The following is a 27,388-nucleotide window of genomic DNA, read 5'->3' as shown; positions in this document are numbered from 1 at the left end:
AAACGAGGTTAAGGGAGCAAGCGCGTGGTTTTGCTCGTCTGATTGTGGTAAGCCCAGGGAGGGGATTCCCATGATGCACCGTGGGGCGGGGGGATGAGATGACACATCCCAGCTCCTGACCCTCCCCGCTTCCTGGGCACGCGGGGAATTGTCTGGGTGTGCAGGGAGCATGGCCAGCACTGGAAGAGCGGCCGTCTGCGGGGAAGGGAAGTCTAACCCGCCTTCCCTGCAGCCCGCTCTGGAGCCCTTCTCACTGCTCGTGAGAAGGGGCTCTTAGGCTCAACCCTAATCATATTTACTTTGAAGTACATTCAGTTGAAGTGAATGGGACTCCTGGCTGATTCACATGATGCCAGACTCACGCAGCCATCATCTTATGCAGGCGTAAGCCCCAAAGTAGGTTTTGAAGTTGGTATACAAAATGCTTCGTGATGCAGCTGATGGCAGCTTGTGCATTAAATTGGCTGGTCATGGTCAGTGAGATGACACCTGTGGGAATTCCAAGAGACTCCCATTCCCTCTGCCCCCATATAGGGATGACACCTTTTAAATCCCCCTTTAAACAAAATTATCTTCCAAGAGCACAATCTGCAAGATAAGAATATTTATTGTAGTGGAATCTGTGTATTCCCAAGTGACAGATGTAATCACCAGGGGACTAGGCAGGAGTCATCTTCGGTTGCCTTCACTTCACACTAGGACCCCTTAGCTCTGCCAAGGGCCTGCTTTTCTGCAATTAGCTGGAGGTGGCATTAAAATGATGGCTTCACGTAGCACTTCCTACAGGACTATGATATCCAGCAATGCCCGTTCCCATAGCGCAGTTCCTTCTATCACATTTATTCAGGAACATGTTTTTTCAGCAAAGGACTGCTGCAGCTTAACCAGTAACTTCCTCTGTGTGGATTCTGCTTCTTTTACTGCTTCCTCTTGAGTGAAGCAGCAGGAATAATGATAAATAGACTCTAAACCAGTGTTCCCTTTAAGGCGTGCTAGTGTGTGCATGCGCACACATTTTTTGATGTCCGCTCAGTTAATTTTAGATAACACTCAGGTTTAATCAGGAAGGTCCCACTCTGAATGCCTGTGTGTGCGCACACTTCCTTAATACTGCCTCCCAGAACAAAATTCATTCCACACACAGATGAAAAAAATTAGAGAGAACTCTGCTCTTAACTTGTTCCTGTGGAGTTTGTTCCTATGGCAGATGGTGGAGCTCCTTTAGAACAGGAAACCGTTTCTTACCCCGTCCTTTTGCTTGCAAGCTGCTCTGAGAGCTTTTGTTGTTATTGAAAAGCAGTATATAAATATTTTTAATAGTAGTAATACCAATTTCCTTTTATAGCAAAATGGCACTATTGCACAAGACAAAATGAAAAAAAAAAGGTGAGGAAACAGGGGGTATGAATTTTTAAAGACAACAGATAGGTAACTATGCAAAACCTGTTTGACTAAATATGAAAGTGGGGCAGAAAAAAGTGAACATGTCTGCCACGAGCAGCAGTGGTTTTCATAAGGAGAACATTTTCACACAACACATGATTAACCTATGGAATTACCTTCCTGCCACAAGATGTGGTGGCAGCCACCAGCCTGGATGGCTTTAAGAAGGGCTTAGATAAATTCATGGAGGACAAGTCTATCAATGGCTACCAGTCGAAGGGCTATAGGCCACTTCTAGCCTAAGAAGCAAGATGCCTCTAAATACCAGTTGCAGGGGAGCAACAGCAGGAGAGAGGACATGCTCTCAGCCATGGGTGTAGCGTCATGGGCGTAGCCATGGGCGTAGAGTGCAACTGGCCCTATCCATTTCCAGCACAGCATCCCTCCAGTGGCTGTTGCTGGTGTCTATCTTATGTTTCTTTTTTAGATTGTGAGCCCTTTGGGAAGAGAGAGCCATATTTATTTATATCTATGTAAACCGCTTTGGGAACTTAGTTGCAAAGCAGCATATAAACATTCATCATATTCGTATTCATTAATTAAAAAAGAGACTGTATACTGCTTTGAGGGCCTGGGCAGGAAATAGGATCAGTCCTACGTCCTGTGAATGTTTTGTTCTTAAAACTTCTTTCAGATCATATGAGAGAAGTTGAACCCTTTTGAGGTTTTCTTTCCCCATGTTCTTGTGGGGCAGCTGGTTGCCAGGGTGAGAGATTGTGTCCAGCCCACAATATTTATTTATTACATCGCCATACCGCCTCAAGCAACCACTGTCTAGGCAGTGAACACAAATATTAAAAATGGCAGTTAAAATTAAACAATTAAAACATCGTCTGGAGGGCAGTTGAAATACAGATTAAACACCTTCAAACACCTGAGTAAAGTGATGAGTTTTAAGGCCCACAGTTGTGGTGGGGGATGCTGGGAGTTGTAGTTCAGCTGCATTTGGAGGACCCCACATTAAGAACCACTCCTCTAAAGGCTCTCTGGGGAGCTAGCTGAGGAAGAGAAGTGCAAGGCCTTAGAGGTGTTGGCCCAAGGTCTGAGGGTACGGTTGCCTGCTCTGGCTGAAGCTGTTCCAGATTATTTATTTCCCAATATTTTTCACAATATCAATCATTAAAATCTCCAGGGAGTTATTCGCACATGGCTTTGTGCTGCGGGGTAAATGTTGAGTGAAGCCACTTCGAATTACACTTGCGGCATTGAGGGAAGCAGCCCCTCCCCTCTGCTCTCTGTTTTTGTTTTGATGCAAGTTCACATGGCATGCCTCCGTGATTTCCTTCTAGCCAAAGGGTGGTGGTGGGGAGATTACTAAAGAGCTACGTCTGCATTTCTAAAGAGAGTATGCCTCTTATCATGCTAATGATTCTACGTCAGTGCCTCTCCCTATTTGCTCTGGCGTTTTCAGAAGAAGTAGCTTTAAACCAACATTTTAAAAACCCGTAAATAACCTGTGATAAGCTAGAATTCACGACAAAGCCCGATTTGTGTGTGGAGTGGGTCCAATGATCTCGAAGGGACTTCAGGGCATGTTTGGCTGGTGTATGAATGCACACACTCTCTTTTAAAGGAGATTTGAGCCTTTTAAAGGAGAGCCAGCATGGTGTAGTGGTTAGAGTGCTGGACTAGGACCGGGGAGACCCGAGTTCAAATCCCCATTCAGCCATGAGACTTGCTGGGTGACTCTGGGCCAGTCACTTCTCTCTCAGCCTAACCTACTTCACAGGGTTGTTGTGAAAGAGAAACTTAAGTATGTAGTACACCGCTCTGGGCTCCTTGGAGGAAGAGCGGGATATAAATGTAAAAATAATAATAATAATAATAATAATAATAATAATAATAATTTGGGGTAGAAGCTCTGTCTGTAAAGCCTCCAGGGTTGCTTTTAATAGTCACCTGGAGGTTAATACTAGTTCCTGGAGACACCAGGCCAATCCTGGAGGGCTTGCAACCTTATCTGAATGGCTGGGGTGATAGAACTTTTGCTGCCTCCCACTGTAGCTTTCCCTTCGCCGGCCTTTCTTCTCTTTGCATGCCTCCAGCTTCTTAGGTTGCAGGACAAGGATTGAAAGAAGGGATGAGCTGAAAGTTGTCTTTGCAGCATTTCCACTTGAAATTTTGTGCTAGGCGGTCCAAAGCTGCCCCCTGCTTATCTTTATTGGTTTTGCTGTTTCCCAATTTGCGAAGATGGTGGCGGCGAGGCTCTTCCTGCTGGTCGGTAGCTGCCATCCGCTCCCTGCCCCCGAATCCCCCTTGGAACAGTTGTGTGTGAATGGGGTATTACGAGAAACAAATGGCAGCTGCCAGTGCCAAGAGGAACGCTGCTGCTACTGATAAGACATCTGTTTCACTGCCTGAAAATTGCTAATATGCGCCCTGCTTTTCAGCACCTGTGAAAGGGGTTGCCAAATTGTCAAGGGGGGCGTTCTGGCTTAGCCTTGCCTCATCCCATTGCAAGACAGCAGAAATATACGATCAGTGATGCGGACCAATGCGACACTGTCCCCCTGGGAATAAGACCAGTTTTTAAACGAGCAGCACTAGACTCATGTACGAAACATAGGAAGCTGTCTTATATTATTCAGAGCATTGGTTCATCTAGCTCAGAGTAGTCAAGGGCAGGAGTCTTTCCCAGCCTCGCTGGAGGTGCTTGGGATTGATCCTGGGACCTTTTGTGTGCAAAGCAGATGCTGAGGTCATTTACACAATCAAAAACGGAGGCTGTTCACACACGCGCGCGCAAAACCGGGCGAAGGGAGCCCAGCCTGGTTTTGCACATTCATTCATTCATTCATTTGATTTTTATACTGCCCTTCCAAAATGGATCAGGGCAGTTTACAACAGGATAAAACAATTATACTAGTTAACAATTAAAATCAAAACTATAAAACCAGAATAAAACCAATTAAACATTCAAACAGCTAAAAACCCTGGAAAACCAGGGCAACCATTTAAAACAATTTAAAACAGCTTACAGTAGTTTAAAAACCCTGGAAGGCCAGGCCAAAAAGATAGGTTTTAAGGGCCCTATCCCAGTGGCACCACAGTGGAAAACCCACTTGTGGAGTCCCCCTTCTAAACAGGATTAGTAGTGTGAGCGCTCTCCTAACCCTGTTTATCTAACCGTGTGTCGGCTGACAGACTTGGGGAGGAGAGGGGGGATCCCCTAATGCACTGTGCATTTGTACGGTGCATTATCAGAGCTCTACGGTGTGGGGTGACGCGGGGCGGCATGTCCCGGCACCCCGACCCTAGGAGCTATTGGCAGGAGCTGGTGCTCTTCCGCCCACCCAGGGAAGAAGAACTGCTCGTCTGCAGGGAAGGCATGTTTAACTAGCTTTCCCCTCAGCCTGCCCTCCAGCCCTTCTCACTGCTTGTGAGAAGAGGCTCACTGTGTTCTCCCTGGGTTTGGGTAGAACCCGGTAGACCAAAAACTGGGAGCATGCACAGCTCCCAAACCCGGGTAGAACACAGTTTTTGATTGTGTGAATGACCTCGCTGTGTCGACAGAGCTATAGCTACAAACAGTTCTCTGTCAACTCAAGTCAGACCACTGGCTCATTTAGGCCTGCAGGCTCTCTTCTGACTGGCAGCAACCCCCTCCTAGGCTTGTTATGGAATACAATTTAAGTAGCATTGTTGAGAATTGGACTTGGAATCCTGTATATGCGTGCTCTGCCACAGAGCTAGCTCATCAGGCCAATGAATTCATAGCTGATCGGGCCAATTTGCTTATGAAGATAGGACAGCCGAAGAGCTAATGATGCTTTTTACTCCTTTGCAAATCTCGTGCTGAACCGTCTTGCTACAAACAACTTATGCGGTGTAGCTTTCCCTTCTGCAGTTTCAGTTGCATAGATATTATTTTGTGCGGAATTTAGAGCCAGTTGTGTAATTTTGAAAATCTCAGCCTTTATGTTGGAAAAAAGGGCAAGTTTCCTCCCCCATGGTCATGGAGCTGGGTTTGCTAGCATGTAGACCACAAGTGCAAATCTGCAGTGTGTGACACTGGGGCTTCTTTTCACAGCTGTCACCTCCGCTGCATGCTGCCCTCACTAACTCATGCCTCTCCTCCCACCAACCTGCTTCTGCCTCTTCAAGTCATACTGAATTTATAATCAAGCGTGCAAATAGAATATTTCTGCAAAATAAACACATCTGCACACTTTTTAAAATTTGCATAATGGAAATTACATTCAAATATGTGTGCAAATTTAATGCATTTATAATTAGTGCAAATTTTAGGAGCGACTTTTGCACAGAATATTAGTTTCCTGGAATACTTAGAACCCCTTGTGGACGCCTGTGTAGCTCCTTTGATTTGCCCTCTGATTGCCATCCTCTGTGGCTTCCTTCCTTCCTTTGCAGGCTGTTATTTCCACAGAGCGAAGGAAAGCACCAGTGAGGAGACCGTGAAAGATGTCCCTAGCAGCTGTTTGGGCTGTGCCACGTGCCCAGCTCCTGATTCTAATTAAGGGGCTGGCTGAAAAAGGGAAATGGGCTTGCTGTCTGCACGAGACCGCCCCCCCTCCCAAGGGATGCGGAATAATGCTGATTTGTTTTCCTCCTGGCACATTCTGACCCTGCGGAGTTTGCTTGAAGAGAGCGGATGCTTTAGGCTGCTGTTCCTGCAGCCAAATAGCCCCCTCCTCCCTGACAGTAGGTTTGAGTCCATTTTCTGCCCTTCTTCCTCATTAGATAGCTCAGCTTCAAGCAAGGAGGCCGTAAATCCATAAGGTCTCAACAGCACCTTAGATACCTAACACACACACATGAAAATAGGGACGTGTCTGTGCACCTGGCATGTAGGAACGAAGTAAGCTCCAACAGCCAGTTACCTCTCCTCTTTGAAGTCTCGCTGAATGCAGAGAGGACGCTCTCCCTATTGTCCAAATGTTGTGCATCCATTGGATGGGAGCCGAAACCCCAAACATTCAAGTCTGTGTGTGTGTGTGTGTGTGTGTGTGTGAGTGAAAATATGCATGTATGAATATGTGCACATTAACAAATCAGCTTAGGACATGGCTGTCTGCACTTGTTAGCACATGGGTCTGCCCAATCCCTATGCTCATTAATGGAGGCCCTCTCCTGGGTCCAGTTGCCACCCAAGGCTAGTGTGGGACTGAAGCTCTCCCCAAAGGCCCTGTTATCTGTGGGGGCCGAGGTGGTGAGGACAAAGAAACCTTCAGCGGGTCAGGTTGAGAACTCCCTTGGTGGGTCAGAAGCCCTTGGAGGGGCAGATTGAGAACCCCCGTAACACAGGGGTTCTCAATCTTGGATCCCCAAACGTTGGACTACAACATCCCTGAAGGCCACAGTTTCTGGAGATAATGGGAGTTGTAGTCCAACAAATTTGAGAGCCCCTGGGCTAGCAAATATACTGATTCACTAAATAAGGCCATTTTAAAAGACACCCCCTACATCTACCCCAAAGGAAAAGTAGGCACAAAAACAGTAAGGCAGTTCACATGATTGAAAACTGGGTAGGACAAGCCTCCTACCCAGATTCAGAAGCTGTGCATGCTCCTTATTTTCGATTGTATGTCAGCAAACAACTAGGTAGGAAGAGCAGGGAGTGATCGTGTGTGAGAGAGACCTGGCTTTTTGACAAGGTAGGAGGAAAAGCTGTCCTATCCAGCTCCTCTCTCACTCACATGATCATTTCGCAGTCGTCCTACCTAGTCGTTTGCTCACACACATTTGAAAATCAGGAGTGTATCCAGCTGCTAGAGCTGGGTAGAATGCTTGCCCTACCCAGTTTTCAATTAGTGAACTGCCTGAGTTTCAGTATTTGACCAGGGCCAGAACAAGGGAGGTCTCCCTAGTAAAAAAGGGAGAATTAGAATATATGCCTTTCCCTGTTGGCAAGAAGTTTCTCTTGATGGGAATTAATGTAGAAGCCGCTGCCAGCTGTGTAGATAATACTAAGCTGGATGGAGCTGCTGCCAGTTTGTGTATACAATACTGAGCTAGATGGGCCTATGGTCCATATGGCAGCTTCCTATGTTCCTATGTAATGAATGGCTGCAGATGTAGAGTGCGCCCCCAAAGGGTGCCGCTTTTGTGTAATAACTTCCTGCAGCTTGTAGGGAGCAAGAACACAACAAATGTACTCATGTGCGTGCCAGTGCATGTGCACGCGCGCACACACACACACTTTTTGTTGTCTTGTTTTACATTCTCCCAATGTGGAAACTGGCCATAAGTAAATACTGACCAGGCTGGTCCAGTTTTGGACAACCCAACACATAAATGCTAAACTGTAATAAGGCAATACCCACCGCAGAGGTTTTAATTTTCCTCCAGACCTCTGATTATGGTGATGTCTTAAGCAGGGACAGAGATAAGCCTTAAATGGGCCATTACTCATTAGCTCTCCCCTCCAGCCACTCTTAAATATAGGCCTCCTGCTTCACCCTTTAGGCCACAGAAACCTGTCTCCACTTCGCATTGGCTGCCTGTCTCTCTGGTGTGTCAGGTGGAGACAAGCTGACAGTCCCGATTCTCTTCAGCCAGGGTATGGAGCAGTGTTGCCTGCGCGAGCATAAGGTGAAATTTTGATGAGCAGCACAGTGAACCCAGGGGAGCCCAGGTCTGTTTTATTAATGAGATCAGCAGCTGCCAGGTTCCTCCTGTCTAGGAGTGGGAGTGAGGTCAGGCAGGTGAGCGTGGAGTTCTCTGCACCTCATTCGCCTACCAGGCCCTGCATTAAAAAACCCCGGCCTCTCCAGAGTCATCTTTCCCTGTAGGTTCAGGAGCAAATGAACTCGTGCCTGAGAGTGGGAGGGAAAGGGGCATATCCCACTTATTTTCCAGTAGTTTCAAGAGTGGTTGATCTGTTGGTCTAAAAGATGGGGCTGATATGGATGATACACAGCCAGAATATATGTGACAAGAGCCAGCGTAATGTAGTGGTTAGAGTGTTGGACTAAGACCGGTAAGACCCGGGTTCAAATCCCTATTCAGCTATGAAATTCACTGGGTGACTCTGGGCCTGTCACTTAGCCCTCAGCCTAACCTACCTCAGAAGGTTGTTGTGAGGATAAGATAACCATGTACACTTCTCTGGGCTTCTTGGAGGAAGAGCGGGATATAAATGTTAAAACAAACAAATAAATAAGGGGCCATGCTGAGAAGGTGCCCATTGTGACATTGGCAGTTGTCTGAGGGGTCTGTTCATCTGAATCGCCTCTCTGCGTATGCTCCAAATAGCCATATAGGGGGCAATTCAAATGAACAGCCCCCACATGTGATAAAAGGACATCCCAAGAGGGCATCAAGGCAGAGAAAGGTGCTCCCGGCCAGGCTAGAAACCCAGCTCTGGCTTAAGCGCCTTGCGGACGGGGCCACATGGCCCCGTTTCTGCATATGACATTGCCCCATGCATTGGGTGTCAGATACGGAGTCGATGCAGCACCTAGGGGCCGCTGCCTGTGGGTTGCACCCACGCCGGTGGCGGCTTCCTACATGCCTGATCTCAGGCAAGCATGGGGCGGGGGTAGAGCTGCCATGCCCCCCGGAATTCCGGGTTTCACCCGGATTTTAAGCATTTTACCCAGATGTAATTACCTGCTGGCTGGCTGCCCAGCAACTGGGAACCACTCTCTTCCGAGGGGACGGGAGAGCCTCCAGATGCAGTCTGACAATAACAGAGACAGAGTGTAGTCCAAAAACGTTGACAAGAGTGAGCACCGGGAATTCCACAGACACCAGGATCAGGGGCGAACACAGTCGTAGTCTGTCCAAACAAACAGGCTCGGTCCCAAGGTCATGGTTGCTCACAGTCAGGACTGTTCACCACAGATGTTGTTTCCAGCACAGATCCAGCTCTCAGGCTGCTCTAAATAGGCTGTGTGTTGAGAGTCCCACCCATCACTGCAGCTGAACCTTGACAGGGAGATGCAGCCGGGTCAGAGCTGGAACACCTGTTCTGTCTGGCCAGCCTTTCCTACCTGTGGCCTTTCCTCCCTTTGAGCCAAATGTCGCTGCCAGGGATCTGGGACAGGCACCTCGACTTCGGGTGCCTCAGAGGCTTTATCAGGAGGAGGAAGGGAAGGTGGCAGAGGGCCCTGCAAGCCTGTCAGCTCGGGCTCTGCTAAGTCAACCAGAGTCTCAACCTGCTTCCCCCTGCTCTGAGTCTTCATCTGAGGAATCCTCCTCCACGACCCCCATGGGGGTCGTCACTAGGGATGTGCATGGAACCGGCTGGCTCAGTTCAGTTTGAGGCTGGACTGGCCTCGAACCCAACTGGGCCAGTTCGGTCCGGCACCCCCTTGAACTCCCCACCCCTCAGTTCGGTTCAGTCCATTTTAATAAAAACAATTTTTAAAAAAACTTTTACTTCCCTCAGGGGAGTTCCTGTAGGTGGTGTGTGTGTGGGGTCTGTGGAGGTTCCCCCTCCCCCCGCTGGTGTTGCTCATGCCCCCCTTGGCCAGTTTGGTCGCTCTTTGGCTGATTCAGCCCTGAGGGGAGCAAAGTTTTTGTTTTTTAAAAAACTAAAATGAAGCTCGTGAACCACCAGAACATTCGGCGTCGAACCTGTTTGCACACCCCTAGCCATCTCACCAGATTGCTTAGCCTACCCAGATTCACCTGGATTTCAGCTTTCTTTCTTTCTTTTTTAAAAAAGGCTAAGCTCTAGCCCTTGTAGAAGCAGAGTTATGGAGCAAAACGTGCAGTCACTATTCTGCTAAACAAATGATTTTCAAGTCAATTTACATAACATGCAAATTAGGCACCCAGATTTGGAAAGCCAGAATATGGCAATCCTAGGCAGGGGGCAGGGAGGAACAAACCAACCAAGAGCCCTGTGAAGCTGCTATACATTTGGCTTGGTGGGACACAAGGGAGTCAGGTTGGTCTAGGTGGGTTATGATTGAATATTGCTGGGATTGGAGTGAAAGGGCTTCTGTCCTTTGAAGTCTGTTACTCTTTACTGTTTCCATCTCTTAGACCAGGGGTTCTCAGCATTGGGTCTCCAGATGTTATTGCACTTCAACTCCCATAATCTCCTGCCCCAGTGGCCTTTGTCTGGGGATTATGGGAGTGGAAGTCCAATAACATCTGGGGACCCAGCGTTGAGAATCCCTGTCTTAGACTGTCCCATCCCTGTGATTGTCTATAGCAGGAGTAGGCAACCTTGGCTCTCCAGCTTTTGTTGAACTACAACTCCCATCATCCCCATCCACAATTTATTGCCAAGGTTGAGTATCTTTGGTCACTGGTTTATCATGTATGGCTTTGGAAAGACCATAATTGAAGTGCTTGAAGCCTTCAGGAAAAGTGCAATATAAGTGTTAAATGGTGTTATTATGTTGTCTGTCTTTGCTTTGCTTGAATTGACAATATAAATAACTTCAGGATGGGATGGTTTCCAAGATATCTAGCCTTTCCCCTTAGCTTGAGTCAAACCACCAGAGATCTCCATGCCCATCGGCAACTTTCTAGCTGTCGGCAGCCTGGCATGTGAGACAGGGGTCAGGAACCTTTGGATGGATATTTTTCACAGCTTGTGTCTGCAGCTGTTTCATTCTGCAGGGGAGACTGGGGAATTGCAGTCTGAATTCTCATGGCATCCAATCATCTTTACTTTTCTTCTTCTTCTTAGAAAACCTCCCAAGGACTAGATCACACAATTTTAGGGGGAGGCATTCAAAATAGTTAATTTGATGCCCTTGCCTTTTAAAAATCAATTTGTGCTGGTGAAACTACATGCAGTATTTTAAGTTCCCTTCCTGCCCTCTTCATTGGGCAGGAAGGGAACTTTGCTAAATTGCTAGAGTTTGAGGCTATTCTCACGACCTCCGAAAACGGGGCTAGGGGAGCCCAGCCTGGTTTTCGGAGGCCATGTATTGCAACGGGTCGCGCGGCTCCCAGCGGCAAACCTCCTTAACTTCCCCCACCCTTGAATGAGGTGAGTGGAGTGAGTGCTCCACTAACCCAGTTTCACTGGTTGTGAGTCACCACAGTGTGGCTCTGTGCCACGGCGATTCATGGGGAGGCCCCTGACTGGGAGGCTCCTATAAGCCTCCTGGCCTCAGGGGTCTCCCCAAAATGCCCCACGCAGGCAGCCCCCATCCCCGCCACACTTACCAGCTCCGTGATGGAGCCAGTAATCACGTGGGCAGCTGGTCTGGCCACTAAGCCCGCTCTCCCTGCTGAGCCCGGTTAGACTCTACGTATGGATCTGTGTAGAGCCTCTCTGTCTGGTTGTTTATTAAGGCAAATACATTTAAGCCTGATTCTCATAAGCAGTGGCTGAAGCGGTCCTGTTTATGGTCTGCAGGTTTGTGGAGTGTGGTGGGGGAGGCTCACACAACTGAACGTTTGCTCCTCATGCAAACAGAAATAAATTCCCTGGATGTAGAAAAGGTTAGGATGTAGCTAGCCTAACCTTATTTCTTGACATGCTGGTTTTCTGTGGGCTATGATGTTTTTTTAAATGGAGGAACATTTATTTATGTGAATGCTCACCTGGATGTTTTTCACACGGGGCTTTTAAAGCCCTTTAACTCACATCTCCTGGAATGGAGGGGGTGCATTCACATATCGGCCAGATTTACCCCAAAGTCCCTGCAAGTTATTAGGGAGCAGTTCACACACAATTTGGGTTTTTCACTGTGAATTAGAGTGTAGCCCGATTTATATCCAGGGTAAAATATCCAGAAACTTGCGTTTTGGGTGGTATACAAATATGTTAAATAAATAAATAAAAATTAAGCCACTACTTGTGTTGGTTTTTTGAGACAACTTCAGGCTTGCATTAAAGCCTGCATGCAAACTTGCAGTAAAGTCTGCTGTGTGTAAAAGTCCCTGGTACAATCCAGAAATAGCACCTCATCTGGCTGACTGTAGGAACTAGGCCTCAGTTTGTGTAGATATTGGTCATATCCCTTTCAAAACCAGACTTTCTCCATCTGGCTGTTTTTAAAAAGACCCTTAAGACACACTTGTTTTCTCAGGCTTTTAATTAAGTTTAATTGTTTTAATCATTTTAACCTGGCTTTATTGATGAGGCAGACTCAGGTTTATGGTCAAGAAATGGTTAAAAGGATCTGTATCACCAAGCTGCTCTAATTACAACTTGCTAACAGCACAATAACACTTGTCACTTGCTGGTATGTAAGACAGCCCCCCCCCCCCTTTGCTATCTGTAGATAGCAAATTGCTGGCTAGCAGTCTCTCAAGGCCACAAGCTGTAGGGGAGTGAAAATAGTTTTAGCAATAATGCAGAGAGAAGGAGGGGAGGGAATTGCTTAATTATAATTAGTAGGGAAATGTCTGATTGGTAATAATTGTAAGATGATGATGCTTACTAATGAGAATAGTATCCACTGTATGTAAATTGTTATGAGTATAAAAGGCGAAGACACAATGTAAATGGGGTCTCAGGCTTTGGAATTTATTCCACTGGGACCAAATTGCCGGCAATAAATCTGCTTTCTCTTACTTGGTGTCAATCTCTGTCTCAGAACCCAGGGATTTCTACTACATTATATTTGTTGTATTGTAACTTATGTACACTGCCTAGGGATGCATTAGTCGGGCTGTGTAGAAATATAGATAGACAGATAAATAAAGAAATATCCTCAAATTACTTAGCACCTCAAAAAAAGACAGCAGTGAAGTATGCCTTGTCCTCCCATTTCCCTCAGCAGTGGGAAGTTAATGGAAGCGTTTGCAGTAAGTTAGCAACCTGTGCTGTGGCTCAGTGGTAAACCATTTGCTTGGGATGCAAAAGGTCCCAGGTTCAATTTATGGGTAGGTCTGAGAAAAATTCCTGTTTGAAGCCCTGGAGAGCCACTGCCAGTCAGATTAGACCAGTAACATGACTGTTTTCGGAGGAGGGGGAGAGCTGGTCTTGTAGTGATTGATTAAGTGCTATCAAGTTGGTGTTGACGCTTAGTGACCACATACCGTATTTTTCGGACCATAAGACGCACTCCCCCCCCCCCCAAGTGGGGGGAAAATGAGGGTGCGTCTTATGGTCCGAATGCTGTCCAGTAGGGGTATGCCCCAGCCGCCCCCCCCCCCACCTGATTAGGGGCCGAATCGGCCCAAGCTACTGCCGTTGCGGCTGCGGCCGCCGACCACCCGCCCGCCCTCCCAGCTGCCCGAGTCCTAACCTTGTACGCCGAACAGGGACCCATAATTGGAGAAGGAGAGAGGAGCTCGCAAACAGAGCTCCTCTCTCTGCAAAGCCTCGGCCCGAACTGGCGCTTTGGGTGCAAAGGACGCCTGGGAGTTCCGACGCTCTTCGGAACTCCCAGGCATCCTTTGCACCCAAAGCGCCAGTTCGGGCCGAGGCTTTGCAGAGAGAGGAGCTCTGTTTGCGAGCTCCTCTCTCCTTCTCCAATTATGGGTCCCTGATCGGCGTACAAGGTTAGGACTCGGGCAGCTGGGAGGGCGGGCGGGCGGTCCGCGGCCGCGGCGGCAATAGCTTGGGCCGATTCGACCCCTAATACTGGGTGCGTCGTATGGTCAGGTGCGTCTTATGGTCCGAAAAATACGGTAGATAGATTCTCTCCAGGATGATCTGTCTTCAGCTTGGCCTTTAAGGTCTCCCAGTGGTGCATTCATTGCTGTCATAATCGAGTCTATCTACCTTGCTGCTGGTCGTCCTCTTTCCTTCAACTTTCCCCAGCATTATAGACTTCTCAAGGGAGCTGGATCTTCGCATAATGTGTTCGAAGTAAGATAGTTTGAGCCTGGGCGTTTGTGCCTTGAGTGAAAATTCTGGATTTATTTGTTCTATGATCCATTTGTTCTATGATCCAAGATCCATTTGGTCTTGTAGTAGTGAGCATGAATTGTCCCCCTTGCTAAGCAGGGTCTATCCTGGTTTGCATTTGAATGGGAGACTTCATGTGTGAGCACTGGAAGATATTCCCCTTAGGGCAGGGGTTCCCAACCTGGGTTCCTCCAGATGTTGCTGAACTACAACTACCAGCACCCCCAGTTTCAGCAAGATCTGAAGGAACCCAGGTTGGGAACCCCTGCTTTAGGGGATGGAGCCTCCTTGGAAAGAGCATCTGCATTGTTGCATGCAGAAGGTTCTACAATAACAACAACAACGACAAAGACTAATAATATGTATATACTGCTCTTCAACTACTATGTAAATCAAAGTGATTTATAGAGAAAAATAAATAATATATAATTAAGATGGTCCCCTGTCAACAAAGCGCTCACAATCTAAAAAGAAACATAAGGCAGATAGCAACAACAGCTCCTGGAGGGATGCTGTGCTGGGACCAGAGAGGGCCAGTTGCTCTCCCCCTGCTAAATAAGCAGCATCACCACTTTCAAAGGTGTCTCTTTGCTCATTTAGCATGGGTTCTGTATGCAGAAGGTTCCAGGTCCCCTCCCTGGCAGCATCTCCAAGATAGGGCTGAGAGATATTCCTGCCTGCAACCTTGGAGAAGCCTCTGCCAGTCGGTGAAGACAATACTGAGCTAGATAGACCAATGGTCTGACTTGGTATACAGCAGCTGAGCTTCCTATGTTCCTCATGGTGTACTCCAAATCGATTATTTTAATGATAAACATGGCTACAGAAAGTACCTCTTCCTACTTCCTGTGTTGTTGCGAAAAGGGTCTGAAGCACAACCATCTGGAGTCCGGACATGCCCTTTTAAATACTTGCCGAAGGGGATGTATAAGTGCTTCATCACCACAAGCTCCGATTATGATATAGGAAATATTTACAGATCTTTCTAAACTGGGCTGATCGTTCTAGCACTGCGGAGTCTGTGATTTTGGTAAGCGAAGTGCTGAATCCTTGTCTCCCACACAGTGGTATGTGATTGCGTTGTGTTTCATTCCCCTGCTTCAGTCCTTTGCCAGATGTGGTGGGGTGTGGGGGGAACCCCACATTTCTATTCCTACAGAGGCAAAAGTCTCCTGACTGCTCATAAGGAGCGATATGCTTTTCCCACTTCTTTGGTAAGATGCTGGCACCACGGTTTCAGTGTGAATTCAGAAAGCAACATTAGCCATGTTTGTCCCTTGGGGATAAAGTAGATTCTGTAGAAAATTCTTCCACGAAAATCTGTCTGGCTGATCTGACGGATAAAACCATGCTAGAAAGCACTCCAAGAGAGTCAGGCAGGCAGTCTGTAAATTGCCTCCAACACTTTGTGCCACCATTTCCCACCAGGAGCAGTCTCCAGACTTGGAAGGTTCTGGAACAGGTAGTATTGAGGCTGGAGGTATTTGACCTCTCAGAGCAACAAATTTGGCAACTTGAGTTAATCTCAAATGGAGCCGCTTGGTGCCTGCAGAGATAAACACTCCCGATCAAGCAAGCCCCAAACTACACGCCACCTTATGTCATCACCGCAATTTCAGAATCAATTTGATGTTTGACAGGGGAGCAAGTCAGGATCCCTCAGGAGCAGAATGGCATCCTGGGATCTTCCCAGTTTCTCTCGGGACTTTGGATTCTTGTGCAAACCAGAGCAACATGCTTACACAGCTCAAAGGCAAAACATACAATAACAACATTTTCAAAGATATGTGTATTTGAAAGACTTGCCTAATTAAGACTTCGTTTTTAAGCATTATAGTGTAAATTGAATTTGGTTGGACTTCTGAGAAAACACACACATTCCCAGGTCGCCAGCATAGCAAGAGGTGGTCATACGGCTGGACTGCACTGTTTCTTTTTTAGCTGTTGTAATGGATCAAGTGATTTACAGGCATCATAATGCTTTGCCTTCACAATAGTGTGTGAGGGAGGTCACTCTTATCCCCATTTTAAAGGTGAAGTGTGCCATTGAGTCAGTGTCGATTCCTGGCAACCACAGAGCCTGTTGTTGTCTTTAGGAGAATACAGGAGGGGTTGACCATTGCCTCCTCCCACGCAGTTTGAGATGATGCCTTTCAGCATCTTCCTATATCGCTGCTGCCCGATAGAGGTGTTTCCCATAGTCTGGGAAAGATACTAGTGGGGATCCAAACCGGCAACCTTCTGCTTGTTAGTCAGGCATTTCCCCACTCCACCATTAGGTGGCTATCCCCATTTTACCAGATGCTAAAAGAAAGACTTGTTCAGACCTCACTGTGAGGCCAAAACTTCAGCAGCAAACATGGCGTACCCAATTCTGTGTTTGTCTGTGACATTATTTAGATATATCTACTCCACTTTCCCTCCTAAACAGACTACAACATGGATTTTGAAAAATACAATAAAATGATAAAATACAGGTGAAACTCTGAAAATTAGAATATCGTGCAAAAGTCCATTAATTTCAGTAATGCAAATTAAAAGGTGAAACTGGATATATGAGACAGACGCATTACATGCAAAGCGAGATAAGTCAAGCCTTAACTTGTTATAATTGTGATGATCATGGCGTACAGCTCATGAAAACCCCAAATCCAGAATCCTAGAAAATTAGAATATTACATGGAACCAATAAGACAAGGATTGAAGAATAGAACAATATCGGACCTCTGAAAAGTATACAGTGTACTGTGCTTGATTGGCCAGCAAACTCACCTGACCTGACCCCATAGAGAATCTATGGGGCATTGCCAAGAGAAGGATGAGAGACATGAGACCAAACAATGCAGAATTGCTGAAGGCCGCTAATGAAGCATCCTGGTCTTCCATAACACCTCATCAGTGCCACAGGCTGATAGCATCCATGCCACGCCGCATTGAGGCAGTAATTGCTGCAAAAGGTGCCCAAACCAAGTACTGAATACATATGCATGCTTATACTTTTCAGAGGTCCGATATTGTTCTATTCTTCAATCCTTGTCTTCTTGGTTCCATGTAATATTCTAATTTTCTGGGATTGTGGATTTGGGGTTTTCATGAGCTGTACGCCATGATCATCACAATTATAACAAATTAAGGCTTGACTTATCTCGCTTTGCATGTAATGCGTCTGTCTCATATATCAGTTTCACCTTTTAATTTGCATTACTGAAATTAATGAACTTTTGCACGATATTCTAATTTTCCGAGTTTCACCTGTACTCTGGGCAGCATTCAGTCTAACACTGCCCTTATGTTAAAACATAACCTGTTTAAACATGTTAAAACATTGTTTGCAGTTGCCACTGACTCGTCTGGTGGCTACTCAGGGACTGGCCTTCTCCATTGCTGCCCCGAGGCTTTGGAAACACACTCCCTACTGAAATAAGAGCCTCCCTATCTCTTACAACTTTAAAAAAGGCAGTCAAGACACATTTGTTCACATTTGTTGTATTTTATTAGATATTGAGGCTCTACACACAGTCCATGTGTAGAGCCTTACCAGGTTCTGCGGGGAGAGCGGGCTTAGTCCGCAGATGATCTCCAGCCTAGCCCTGGGTGTCTGCATCGGCCACCCACACAACTATTGTCTCCATCACGGAGCCAGTTGGGGCAGTGGGGATCGGGGCCACACAGCCCCTAGAAGTCCCAGCATGCCCTGCATGAGTGCACAGGGCATGCTGGGGAGACCCCAGTACCAGGAAGCTTGTTGTAGCCTCTTGGTCAGGGGTCTACTCGTGAGTTGCTGCGGCGCGGAGCCACACCACGGCAACACAAGATCAGATAAACGGGGTTAGCGGAGCACTCGCTCCGCTAACCTCATATAAGGGTGGGGATACTTCGTGTGGTTTGCTGCCGGGAACCATGTGGCTCCCGTTGCAGCTCACGGCCGCAGGAAAGCGGGCTTGGCTCGCTTAGCTCGCTTTCCTGCGGTCGTGAGAATCGCCTCACTGTTTAAATAGTTCGGTGGTTTTAATAGTTTTAACATTGTTTTAAATTTTGAATTGCTGTAGTGTTTTAACCTTTTTATTTGTTTTTATGTTTCAACCTTTTTATTTGTTTTGATTGTACTGTTGTAAACCGCCCAGAGACTTGCATTTTGGGAGGGATATAAATATGTTAACTAAATAAAGTAAATGTTGTGTGTGTGACTCTTTATCCCAGGGGCACACAACTCAAATGCCCCACTGGACCAGAACCAACCACGACTTGGCATGCAAGAGACGAGGTCAGTTTTCAGTGTGTTATGATATTAAAATTATTAAAAATATTAATGGAAGCAACTATTAGTTCCTTATGGATCTTTCCCCTTGTCAAGGACTCACAATTTTAACCAATGAGAGTGCCCATAAAATAGGCCCTATCCCTGCTCAGTCAGTGGGGCACCTGTAGGGCAAGCCAGCCCCAAATAAATACCAAGTCATCTCCTCCTCCTCAATCACAGTTGCTTTTAGGCTCTAATCCTAGGCATGCAGTCCTAGAGCTCTTCATGGATCCTGCTGTTCATGGTTCCTACTGCAGGATATGCCTACCTTGGGGCCAGCAAAAAAGTTCCTGTGGGCCAGATCTGGCCCCTGGGCTTTATGTTGTGCAGGCCTGCTTTATCCTGATCTCTCTCTTCCTTTGTTTGTTTGTTTATTCGATTTCTATACCACCCTTCCAAAAATGGCTCAGGGTGGGGTTAGAACAGAGATTTACTCCCTGTATTTCACTCCTCTCTTGGTTAGGTATTTTCACTGGACACCAGTATCAAGTTTCAAACAAAGCTTTATTTTTTTGTGCTAGCAAAAGCTTTGGGGTGCAGCCACCTGCCTAATTTGGTAGGCCATCCCCCTTTTTATACTTTGGAGTAAACAACTTTTGCACCTGCACTTTGTATACAAGCCAAAGTGTTATTTTAACCCCAAAGGTTCCGATTTGCTTCCAAGTGTTATATTTCCCATCAAGACTTCTGGCTTGCTGCCTTGGCTTTCCCCTCCCCGTTGAGACATTCCTTTAAGCAGTGCCATCATAAAATATTGTCAAGGCGTGGGGGTTAACAGCTGCAAGCATCATTGATAAGGCGTGTATCATAGTTAGCTAAGTGTTGTGCAAACCAATCATGCTTTTTGGCTGTTGAAAGCAAATTGCAAGTAATATTCCAACAGTGGTTTACACAGAGAAAGAAAGAAAGAAAGAAAGAATGAAAGAAAGAAAGAACCCTGTCCCCAGAGGGCTCACAATCAGTTACTCTCCCCCTGCAAAATAAAGAGAATCACCAGTTAAAAAGTGCCTCTTTGCCAAGTTAGCAGGGATTTTTTGCTGCCAAAATATGATATTTTTGCTGCCAAAATATGATCCTGAGGGCTGAGGAACCCAGAGGGATATTTACTGGGGGCAGCAAAAGGAAGGAGAGGATTGGGAACATCATTGCACATCTGAAACATTCCAACATGAGGGCAGAGTTAGTCTGGATGCTGCTAATTACATTGCTATATATGCATGATATAGATAAATGCTGGCATTTTTAGTGTTAAATCATTGTACGTAGGCATCAAATTTGCTTGCCTTTGGGATAATCCGCTTTGGGATTATTTTAATGAATAGTGGTATAGAAATGGGACAATAAATAAATACAACTAAAACTAACAACGAAACGAGGATTTCCCCTACTGTCATTTGGGTAGCACTAGTGCTTGCAAGTGCAGTACATAGAAGTGTGTGTCTGTTCCGCTCTACAGTTTTCTCCAAAGCTAATTTGCATCTTCCTGGTGAACTTGACTGGTTTGCTTTCTTCCCACCCCCCACCCGCTAATGTTCCAAATGTCATTTGCTTAGTGCACACTTTTAACAGCGTTCATAACGTGTAATTGTGTTCTGAGCCAAATATAGGACATGGGATTCTAGGGTAGGCAGAGTATGCCTGTCACACAACAAAGCTCTCAGAAAGGGTGTTGCCTCTGCTAACATCCTCCTCCATAACCACTTGATCTGGTTGCATGGTTACCTATGTAAAGAGGTTTACATGGGCACAATTTTACCTCCTCACTTTCCTCCTTTTTTAAATCCCCGGCCACCACAACGGGCCTGATTTAGTCGCTCAGGCCTTGTGGTTTGGTCAGATATATTTATTTAGTGCTTTCCTCTCCTAGTTTAGCAAAGAAAGAATGGGGGATCTGACAGATGAAATTATCCCTTGCTTGATTTCACTCGTGACTCCTGCTTAATTTGCAGAGATGTCAGCCTTTCAGGTAGATTATAATGGCAGCATTCTCGGGGCTGGCACCAACATGAGGCGGAATGAGGCAGCCATTTTAGGTAGCACAGCCTGAATGCTACAAAAGGGCAGCAAACAGCTATATAATTTATTAAGAGGCCCATTAGCCTGACTGCGTGTATGTGGGTGAGTTTCATTTGGATTTTATGTATTATTTAATGTATTTAAAATATTTTATATGTTGCCATTTTTCACATGTGAATTTGTGGCAGCTTACAATGGAATTTTAAAACACAATATAAATGCAACAAAAGCAGGAGCCTCTAAAATAATAAAACCTTGGAGATTAAAGATAACCATTACAGGGCTGTTTCTTCGAGAAATCTATATAGTTAGGGAAAGACCAGCTGAAATAAGAAAATCTCCAGCTTCTGTTTAAAACTGAACAAGGAAGGAGCAAGCCTAAGATCAAGGAGCAGGGAGTTCCAGAGAGCCAGTGTCACCACTGAGAAGGCCATGTCCAGCCTCAGAGGCAATATGCCTCTAAATACCAGTTGCAGGGGAGCAACAGCAAGAGAGAGGACATGCCCTCACCTCTTGCCTGTGGGTTTTTCAGGGGCATCTGGTGGGCCACTGTGTGAAACAGGATGCTGGACTAGATGGGCTTTGGGCCTGATCCAGCAGGACTATTCTTATGTTCTTAAGGCTTGCCCACACGTTACTGACAGCCATGCTTCAGAAGGTGATGGGACATGCAGGAGAACCTCTTTACATGATATCTTGGACCAGGCAGAACTATATGAAATTTGATGGGCCTTTAGGTAGCTTGGCTCTAAGCTAGGAACATAGGAACATAGGAAACTGCCATACACTGAGTCAGACCATTGGTCTATCTAGCTCAGTATTGTCTTCACAGACTGGCAGCGGCTTCTCCAAGGTTGCAGGCAGGAATCTCTCTCAGCCCTATCTTGGAGATGCTGCCAGGGAGGGAACTTGAAACCTTCTGCTCTTCCCAGAGCGGCTTCATCCCCTGAGGGGAATATCTTGCAGTGCTCACACATCAAGTCTCCCATTCATATGCTGTTAAGGGCTTTACAGATCAAAACCAGCACTGGAATCATGTTTGGAAAAGCACTGGCAGCTCAGATGCCCAAACCTGTCTGTGTGTTTGATTACAGTAAAAGTGGGCAAGAGTTTATTTTTTCTGTAGTTTGGGGTCCTATGCAAAAGGAATCTTTCTTTCTGTGGGAGAGTATGTGACTGAGAGATTGACAGCAATACAGGGATAATAAATATAAATTGAAAATGCATAGGAAAGAGGGCAATAATCCTGCATGGAAGAGAATTTTGAAGAAGTGCCTTGATCTCTTTTTAATCACTAAGTGAGATCAAGCTTTGCTTCTTTGTCTACCAGGAGCCTTTTCAGAGAGCAGGCTTTACCGCAGGTTTACTGTGAGGCTTTACGGCATGTCCAGGGCATAACGGATACACTGATGCAATAAGAGGATTTTTTTCACCCCGAACATAAATTGGGCTAGGTTCCAATGCGGAGGGAAAAACCCGAATCGTGTGTGAAGTGCCCTCTGAAATATTGCACGGACTTCAGGGTAAATCCAGCCGATATGTGGACGCACACCCATCCTCCCAAAGTAAAGTCGCAGCAAAGTTGCCATTTATTTATTTATTTATCTATCAAATTTGTACACCGCCCCAAAATTTCATCTCTGGGCGGTTAACAATAGCATAAAACAAGTTAAAACAGATACAGAAACTTAAAACAATTTCCAAATCAACCACAAATTAAAACCTTTTTTTTTTTAAAGCTGAAAAAGCTTGAGTGAAGAGGTGGGTTTTCAAATGCTTTTTAAAAATTGTCAGAGATGGAGAGGATCGTATCTCAGTAGAGAGCACATTCCACAGTCTCGGGGCAGCAACCGATAAAGCCCGTCCCCGTGTAGCCACCAGGCAAGCTGGCGGCAACTGGAGACGGACTTCTCCGGATGACCTCAATGGGCGGTGGGGTTCATAATGAAGAAGACGTTCTCTTAGCTACCCAGGGCCTAAGCCATTTAGGGCTTTATAACTAGCACTTTGTATTTTGCCTGGAAACCTGTTAGCAGCCAGTGTAACTCCAAAGGGGTGATGTGGTCTCTCCAAGATGACCCAGAGACCAACCTGGCTGCCGCATTCTGAACCAACTGAAGTTTCCGGACTACGTACAAAGGCAGCCACACATAGAGTGCATTGCAGAAGACAAGTCTGGAGGTTACCAACAGATGTACCATTGTTTTGAGGTCGTTCATCTCAAGAAATGGACACAGCTGGCGTATCAGCCGAAGCTGATAGAAAGCCCCTCTGGCCACTGCCTCAACCTGAGATACCAGGGAGAGGTGTGGATCCAGAAGTACTCCCAGACTGTGAACCTGTTCCTTTTGGGGAAGTGTGACCCCATCTAGAACAGGTAGGTCAAAATCGTCTCTGGAGTTCTGAGCCTGCACAACAAGTACCTCCACCTGAAAAAGCTCCTGGGGTCACCCTTGAATTCCCAATCTCAGTGCCCTATCCCACATCTCAGGGGTTGAGCTTCAGGAGTCCTGGCCACCATAATTGTTGGTAAATTCAAACACAATTCCTGTTATTGCTTAAAATGAAGCCCAGGCAAATAGCAAAACTTGGACCAAGCGTAATTATAGCCTGGCGTGACCTAAACCTACAGCTGTCATGAGAACACAACTGTTATAAATAAGATGATAGTGAAGAGAAAGCCGATTTGGCGTGAAAGCAATCTTGTGACATTGGTCATGGCGATGCAGAATACTATCAACCTACAACAGGTGCTGACAACAACCAGGTTCATCAAGGAAATGACAAGAGGGGAAAAGTACAGTACATGGAGGCTGATTTCAGAGTATCTTCTTGATGCAACTCCAAGAGTTTGTCCTGAAGAATAATTGCTGCAGAAATCCAGCAGCAACCTCATATCTGACAGGCACCATGGAAGGGTTGTGAGAGGCAATCTAGCTGAAGGGTAAGGCCGAGTTCCTCAGAGAAGTAGGCCAAAGATAGTGCCCAGGGAGTTGTCCCAGGAGGAAAGGCGAGGGTGGAGAGGGTAGCCCATAGCAGGTTTTGAGAACTAGGAGAGGCCTCCAAGATCAGAGGGAAGAATAGCAGAAACAGGTGGTGGCAGCACACGGAGCAGTATGCAAGCGGTGTGGGTGTGTGCTGCCTGGATAAAGGCCGAGCTCTTGTTGAGGTGCTCGACCTGTTCCCAAGGGTTATCATTTCAGACTGCAAAAGGGCGGAGGTCCTGCTCCAGGGCCGCCCAAGAGATCGTGATGCCTGAGGCAAAGTGCCAAATGCCACCTCTCCCCACCCCTGGTGGGGGTCGGCTCAGCTGCCTTTCAAAACGAATCCTTGTGTGCTTTGAAAGTGGTGCAGGAGGTAGGGAGAAGGGAAGGTTGCCAGCAGCCTCCTCTTCTCTCCTTGTGCTTCTTGCAAGCTTTGTGTGTGGGGAGTGTGAGGAGAGACGCTTCTTGAAAAGTGGGCAAGGGTCAGATCGGGCCCAGAGAGCTGCGCCACTAGTGGCGGAAGGGGGTATCTTGTGCCCTACTGGTGCCCCGGTTATCTGCTGTCTGAGGTCACCACCTCGCTTTGCCTCATGAAAGGACTGCCCCTGGAGGTGGGGAAGGGGGCTCCATAATAGTTCCCATGGCATGATCTGAGGGCTTATGATATTCCTCTAAAATATTCCATTTAGGGGTTGGGGCTGTTCTGGGAAGAGCACCTTTGTGCTTACATGCAGAAGGTTCCAAGTTCCTTCCCTGGCATCTCCAAGATAGGGCGGTGAGAGATTCCTGCCTGTGTGAAAGGAATTGAAATGCATTCCAGTCTGGTTAAGGCTTTGTTGGTACTGATTGTTAACACAATGCTGTCACTTTAAAAAAGAAAGCCTAGTGGAACTCTGGGGAAATTTGGGGGGTGGGGCGGGGTACATGATGACACAGAATGGTTCTAGAGTTGGTCTAGACCAGGGATTCTCAGCATTGGGTCCCCAGATGTTATTGGACTTCACCTCCCACAATCCCTAGCCCCAGTGGCCTTTGGTTGGGGATTGTGGGAGTTTGAAGTCCAAAAACATCTGGGGACCCAACTTTGAGAATCCCTGGTCTAGACAGAGAGCTACCGGGTTGTAAAAGTATCTGCCAAGTTGTGAAGTAATACAGCTTTGATTCCACCCCCATAATCTCCTTGGATTGTGGTGTAACATTTTGGTGAGCAAGGCAGGAGGATGGATTTACCAGACTTCACCCCCAAGAGAGGAACGTATCCAGTTCTGGAGGACTGAGTACTACAAGGGGGAATTTCTGAAGAGCATAATACAGCACCAGTAATAGGGGCCTTGTTAAGAACTGCGCAGGCAAGAGGCATTGTGGCTCATAATGATTTAGAAGGCCTGCTTATGGAGGTGGTAAGATTTTTGCATTAACTGCAGGAGGAGCATTTTTTTAAAGTATGAGCCCTTGGGCATTTCCTGGCCAAATCATTCTAAGATTGCAACTAAGGGCCACTTTGCTTTACTCAGATAGGTAGTGCAACATGTGAATAGTTCTGAACAAAGAGAATTAGAAGATGAGGGCCTATCCACATTATTGAAAGGGAAAGATCAGAATGAGGACTTCAGAACTAAAGAGAAGGGACTACATGAGCAATATCTTCAGAGAGTAAAACTATTAGAAGAACAGCTTTTAAAAAAGAGAGAGAGAGAGGAAACGTTTGGAGGAGAGAAAATCACCTATGGGTGTGGAACCCAAATAGAGGAAATATTTTAACTTAATTGGGCAGATAGGCAACCCTCTGCCACAGGACAGCCTGAGTTTCACCAGCTTGGACTATCAGATTGATGTTGGAGTCCAAAAGGTACAGTGAGGCAAATATCATAGAAGTTGTAATTAAGGTTGTTTCGCCTGCACTTAGCCTCAGAAGCTATCTGGAAAGGGAAAGAGATCTCAGCCTAGCAAAACTGATACACATTGATATCCTACTACCAGGAAAAAGATGCAACGGAGCTGTATTTATCTTTTTCAAAAGCAGTGTGAGAACCCCAAGAGACACCCCAGGATTTCCTAGTCCGACTAATGGATTTGAGACAAAGAATTCTGAACTCTGAGGGCTTATTATATCAGAAGTGCAAGCCATGTTACCACACTGGCTTAAGAACATAAGAATAGCCCTGCTGGATCAGGCCCAAGGCCTATCTAGGCCAGCATCCTGTTTCCCACAGTGGCCCAACAGATGTCTCTGAGAAGCTCACAGGCAAGAGGTGAGGGCATGCCCTCTCTCTTGCTTTTGCTCCCCTGCAAATGGTATTCAGGGGCACCTTGCCTCTGAGGCTGGAGGTGGCCTCTAGCCACCAGAGTAGTAGTCATTGATAAGCCTGTCCTCTGTGAATTAGTCCAAGCCTCTTTTAAAGCCATCTGAGCTAGTGGCCATCATGACATCCTGTGGCAGAGAGTTCCATAGATTAAATTTGTGTTGTGTGAAAAAGTACTTCCTTTTGTCAGTTCTAAATTTCCTGGCCATCAGTTTAATGGGATGACACCTTGTTCTAGTGTTGTGAAGGGAGAGAAATTTCTCTCTGTCCACTCTCTCTAGTCCATTAATAATTTTATATACCTCAATTATGTCTCCCCAGAGACACCTCTTTTCCAAACTAAAAAGCCCCAGATGCTGTAGCCTTGCCTCATAAGGAAGGTGCTTCAGGCCCCTGATCATCTTGGTTCCCCTCTTCTGCACCTTTTCCGGTTCTACAATGTCCTTCTTAAGACATGGTGACCAGAACTGTACGCAATACTCCAAATGTGGCTGTACCATAGATTTGTATAAGGGCATTATAATACTAGCATTTTTATTTTTAATCCTCTTCCTAATGATTCCTAGCATGGAATTGGCCTTTTTCACAGCTGCTGCACATTGAGTTGACACTTTCAATGAGGTCCTCCACAACCCCAAGATCCCTCTCCTGGTCAGTCACCAACAGCTCAGACCCCATCAGTGTATATGTGAAGTTGGGATTGTTGTTTTTTTGGTGTGCCCCCTCCCTAATAGGCATCACTTTACACTTGCTAACACTGAACTGTATTTGCCATTTTTGTCGGCCACTCACCCAGTTTGGAGAGATCCTTTTGGAGCTCCTTACAATCTGTTTTGCATTTCACTACCCTAAATAGTTTAGTGTCATCTGCAAATTTAGCCACTTCACTGGTTACACCAACTTCTAGATCATTTATGAATAGATTAAAAAGCTCTTGTCCCAATACAGATTGTTGGGGGACTCCACTTCTTCCCTCCATTGTGGAAACTGTCCATTTATTCCAACTCTCTGTTTCCTGTCCTTCAACCAGTTACCAACCAATCCACACATGAACCTGACCCCTTATTCCATGACTGCTAAGTTTACTCAAGAGCTTTTGGCGAGGAGCTTTGTCAAAAGCTTTTTGGCAGTCCAAGCATAGTATGTCAACCAGATCACCTTTATCTACATTTTTAAGTTCCTTTCTATTATCTTCATTTGGGCAGACCTTCCATTTTCTGAAGGCAGGTCTTCCTCCCTTTTATAGCTTCCCTGCCTCTTACTTGTTAGCCACGCTGGTGTCCTCTTGAATTTGGTGGTACCTTTCCTACTTCTTGGTATACATTCCAGTTGAGCTTGTATTATGGCTTTGAATAGGTTCCATGCTTTCTGGTGTGATTTGACCCTCCTGACTTTCCCTTTCAGCTTCCTTTTACTAGTCCCCTCATGTTTAAGAAGTTTCCTCTTTTGAAGTCCAACACATTTGTGTTGGACTTCCTTGGCAATTCTCTCCTCACATGTATGCTGAGTTTGATCACACTATGGGCACTGTTCTCTGAAGGTTCCAAGCAGTGTTCCCTGAAAGAAGGTTTATCAGAAGTTGTGGACTACAACTCCCAGCATTCCCAGC

General features: G+C 46.3%; 1 protein-coding gene across 11 annotated transcripts in view; it reads left to right on the top strand.

Annotated features, from left to right (window-relative positions):
* ZBTB7C (zinc finger and BTB domain containing 7C) overlaps positions 1 to 27,388 on the top strand; it is a 352,767-nt gene that overhangs the window by 76,391 nt on the left and 248,988 nt on the right. For 2 of the 11 annotated variants that reach the window (XM_053303376.1, XM_053303381.1), the window contains exon 1: positions 20,245 to 20,594. The exons of 7 other annotated variants lie outside the window; for them this stretch is intronic. The gene's annotated coding sequence lies outside the window, so the exon portion shown is untranslated. Of the gene's footprint in view, positions 1 to 20,244; positions 20,595 to 25,237; positions 25,326 to 27,388 lie in introns of those variants that run through there. 2 more of the 11 variants (XM_053303379.1, XM_053303383.1) reach the window with 1 other exon arrangement.

This window comes from Hemicordylus capensis, chromosome 2 (assembly GCF_027244095.1).
Source record: "Hemicordylus capensis ecotype Gifberg chromosome 2, rHemCap1.1.pri, whole genome shotgun sequence".
Classification (NCBI taxonomy): Eukaryota; Metazoa; Chordata; class Lepidosauria; order Squamata; family Cordylidae; genus Hemicordylus; species Hemicordylus capensis.
This window is presented reverse-complemented; position numbering and strand designations above follow the sequence as displayed.